The sequence below is a fragment of the Panthera tigris genome, chromosome X, assembly GCF_018350195.1.
Source record: "Panthera tigris isolate Pti1 chromosome X, P.tigris_Pti1_mat1.1, whole genome shotgun sequence".
NCBI classification, from domain to species: Eukaryota; Metazoa; Chordata; class Mammalia; order Carnivora; family Felidae; genus Panthera; species Panthera tigris.
In genome coordinates this window covers 81,358,036-81,362,622 of record NC_056677.1, presented here as the reverse complement: position 1 = coordinate 81,362,622, position 4,587 = coordinate 81,358,036, and positions in this window count along the sequence as shown.

The following is a 4,587-nucleotide window of genomic DNA, read 5'->3' as shown; positions in this document are numbered from 1 at the left end:
CCTGAGCAGAAGTCAGATGCTTAACTGACTGGGCCACCCATGTGCTCCTCACCTGTTTATTTATTTGTTTATTTTTATGTATTTAAAAAAAATTTAATGTTTATTTTTGAGAGACAGAGAGAGAGAGAGAATGCAAGTGGGGGAGGGGCAGAGAGAGAGGGAGACACAGAATCCGAAGCAGGCTCCAGGCTCTGAGCTGTCAGCACAGAGCCCATTGTGGGGCTTGAACCCATGAGCGGCGAGATCATGACCTGAGCCGAAGTGAGATGCCCAACCGACTGAGCCATCCAAGCGCCCCATTCACCTGTTTATTTTTTAAATATGGCTGCTAGAAAATTGTGTATGTGGCTCTCATTATATTTCTATTGGACAGTGGTGTTATAGATTGGTGAGAAAAGAAAAATGGGTGTTGGGGAAGAGGGACTCCCAGGGTCTTATTTTGCTAGAAAAATGGCATTAAAAAAAAAACTGCCATAGTTTCTTTGCCCCAGTTACAGGGACATTTTAACACTCCAAAAAATTATATGCCGATAATAAAATATAGGCCTTTAAATTGAGTAAATGTATCTTTATGGAAAGTCACTGCATTGTCCTGATTTTTCTCACATTGCTTCAGGCTGGTGAAAACTCCCTCAGATTGATGAGGATGGTTATTTAAGAATCATTGGTATAGAAAGTTCGTCCCATGAGGGGATAACTGGCTAATTTGTATAGGATCTTGAGAGGTAACCAATCCAGGTAACAGTAGTGGATGGGGCTACTACAGGTGGGTTGGTTTTTGTTTTGTCCAGCAGGTGTTGAACTCATTTGGTAGCCCATGTTTTGCAGTATCCCTGTGGCTTCTTGGCCCACCCTCTCTTCCTACACCCAAATAAGGGAAGGATGTGGAACGTCAGAGTCAGAGTATAACCAGAAGAACCAAAGTAAACAAATACAAATTTATTCTTTTCAAAGCAGAATTCAAGGGAAAGGGGAAAAGCACCACAGTGAGTGGCAATCAAAGTTAACCAATTTGTTCCCAGCCCCACCCACTTTGTCCCATTTCTAGACCTGTGTGCCACCCTGGCCACCTCCCCCCTGCCCTGGATCCCTTCCCCAACTTCCATTCCTGAGACCAGTTGTTGCAGCCAGCAAACAGCATAGCAAGCTCCACTTTGGGCCCCAATACTGCCCTGGAGACAGCAAGAACATTCAGCAGCCACCCCCCCCCCATGCCCGCAAATGCAGCAGCTGTGGGATGAGATGGAGGCTGGGAGCTGATTCCTGGCCTTGAGCCTTTCCCTCTCCCACAGCCATTGGTGTTAAAAGAGTAAGAAAGAGCTGAAGTATTCCTTTGTTTCCAGGGCCAGATTTTGGCAGGGAGGCCCAGAGATAGAGCTGCCCAGCTGAGCAGCTCAGTCTCCACAGCCCGGGGGTAGGGCCCCCCAGTTTCTCTCCCAGGACTGTTTGCCTTAAGGTAGCTTACTTTCTTGGCTGTCACCTATGCCAGTGGAACTTTAATGAGATTCTTGGCCTGAAACGGTCTCAGAGACCTCAAGTTGGCCATTGAGAATGTGTGTTACAGGAATGTTCTAGCATGAAGCTGGACATGGAGCCCAGATTCCAAACACACACCTCAGGCAGCATGGGTATTCCTCAAAATTAACCTGAAGGGAAAACGTCTATCTCCCAGCATTGGCCTCTGCCTGACGTCAGGGTTTCTCATTACTGTGGCCTTGCCAGCCCAGTTCCTGGAGCATGAGAAACTCAAACAGGTTTCTCTACAGAGAAATATTTTTAAAGTTTGGGCCTTGATAGAAATGGGCACTTGAGAGCCTTGATTTCAGCCTTGCCATTCTGGAGGGAAGGGCATGTGTCCTCCTGGGTAGGGCCCTCTTTAGGGAACCATCCAACAAACAGCTTGATGTTCTGCAGCCAGCCTTTTTTAACAAGTTCCCAGTCAACATGACCCTGCTCTGCTCTCAATTTGAGCAGAGGCACCTTCATAACAGCTTTTTGGCCTCTGCCAAATCCTGTCGAGAATAAATCGCCTATCAGTCCTAACTGTTCCCTGATACTACTTGACAACAACCCCAGCAAACACTCATGTTCCTTCTCACAAGTCAGAGGCTTTCCTTAGGCTGCCTACCCAGAAAACTCCCCCTTTACCATTCCTCCAGTACAGGGCCATAAATTATGCAGCATCACACAAAAAAGATACCTCTAGGAGACATGATACATGACAGATGCTTAACAACATACAACACATCTCAGTAAATCTCACCCTAATTTGGATTCACCGTGTCCAAGGATCCATTTACCTCACTGAGGGCAAACCGCCCACACATGCTGCAGTGACTGTCACTGGACCCTTGAGTGATACACTCACCTCAGGCATTAAGGTACACACAGGACCACACACACAGTGTCAGTGACCCCATTAGTGAGAATTCAACCTGCTGCTTCGGTCCACCTACAGCACAAATCCTACATAGCAAGATCTACATCTTCTCTACTATGCCTAGCCCACCGCAGTTGCCATAGGCCCTTGGCAGCCCAAGATCTCTTGGGTGAGGTGGGGGTTATGGGAAGGATTTTCTAAGACTTTCCCGGTCAAAGATTGTTTCATAACATCTGCCCTCTTAAGCCTTAGGCAGGATATGCCTCAAAGACCCTGTGCTCCCTGACCTATAGCAAATGTCTTCTCCCCCATTCCTGCCTACAAACTATGCCCCTACAAATACAGCCTCCTTCCCATGGACAGATGCCCATGCCCTGTGTTTGTTGCCCACCCACAACCTGTTCACCATACATCCAGATACCCAGGCCTCCCATCCAGAGACTTCATGGGCACTAAGGCAGATGCGGTTAGCCCTGGACCTGTGGCTTAGTGCTCCCTGGAAATTCTAGAAGGAGGTAATCCTAGGCTTCTGGATCAAAGCTGCTGCCCTCCTTCCCCTGCAGCAGATAAATCTAACCTCCCAGAAGCTCTACCCACTGGCCTACTGCTTTATTATAACAGAGCACCCCAACTATCTCATACCTTCCTGACCTTGGTGGCAACTGCTGCTTTCTTTGAGTCCCTGAGCCAGACTTATGACCTGGAAGGGGCTGGAGGGTATTCTCTGCGTCAAAGCCTGGCAAAGGTCAATAAAGGCCCATCTGTTCCTTCTTGTTTGCATGCGATGAGTAGAACTCACATTTGCTCTATTTTGGCACCTGAACCATTGTTTAGGGGAGCCCAGGAAAATTCATCCAAGGCCCAGGTGTCAAGGGAACGAAATTTGGAATGAGTGAAGAGAACAGAGTGACTCTTCCCGTTAGATTCCACTGTGGCCACAGGCTTCTGTTGGCTTTGGTCTTAAGGATAGCTTACCCCAGACATGAATGGAGAGACATCCTAGGGGGAGCAGCCAGGATGCGTCTATCAGTCCAACCAGAGGCTGGGGCTAACAAAGAGCAAGGCAGAACATTAATACTTTGAGAGGTATTAGAATTTAATGTGTGAGCAAGGCCAGGGGAGTACTGATGTACAGTAGGTATGCAGGATAGATATATATGTATATAAACTTAGGCAAATTAAGTCAATTGCGGGGCTCTAGGTTATAAAGCTTCTTTTGATAGAAAACTCCCCAAGTGGGCTTTGACTGTTCAAATTTCCCAAGCCCATTACCCACCCCCCCAACCCCGCTATCTACTTTGAACAGTTTCTGGATAAAAGGATTATGGTATATGTAGCCTAGGAAGAGTTAGTTTCCTTTGAGGATTGGATTCACCTTCCAGAGTTAGAAAGAACAGTTTTATGCAAAGGAAGGCCTTGCTGTTGTCTGGGTGGAACGTGGCCAGCTTCCTGATGTGTGGCCAGTGGCTCCTAGGAAGAGGCCACTATTTAAGGTTGCCACTCGCATCTGCCTTATGATTAGCTAGGGACAGTGAGTCACTTCATCTGATTCAGCCTAAAAGAAAGAAGGGTCACAGCCTGCAAGAGTGTTGGGCAGTCACACTCCTCCAGGCTGGTGAGTGGCTTCCCCTTCCTCACCCAAGTAGAGCAAGACTCGCTTGCTGAGCAAGCTGCTGCCTCTACCCCAGGGCTCTGAGGGCAGACCCAGAAGAGCCAAGGGTGGCTTCAGCTGGTTCCTAGAGCAACTCAGCTGGTGTCTCAGGATGCTGAAGCCTTCAAGAAAGAGGATGATTGGGGAAAAAACCAAAGCCCTAAGTATTTCTTTAATGCTTCCAAATGTAAAGTGTAAGTAGGAATCAGAACAAATTGTTCCCCCTCATTGAGGATAGTCTGCCAGGGCCTGAGGCAGAAGGAACTGCAGATATTCTAGGGGGAAACAACATCTAGGTAGCATCAGGATGACTAGAGATATGCTGTCAAACTATAGTATGCCACATGCTGCCCAGACATTTTCAGGGGCACTTTTTTGGGGGTAGGAGGGAGTCTCAGAGATACTCTTTTGCCTCCCTGAGCTGGGCCAGAGAGTAGGACTAACTCCTGCGGGTTCATAATGCTGGAACCCTGGAGTCATTGGGTTTCCTTATCTCCATAATTCCATGGAGAAGGGAAAGGGGCTGATGGGCACTGCTTAGCTCTGTAAGGCAGCT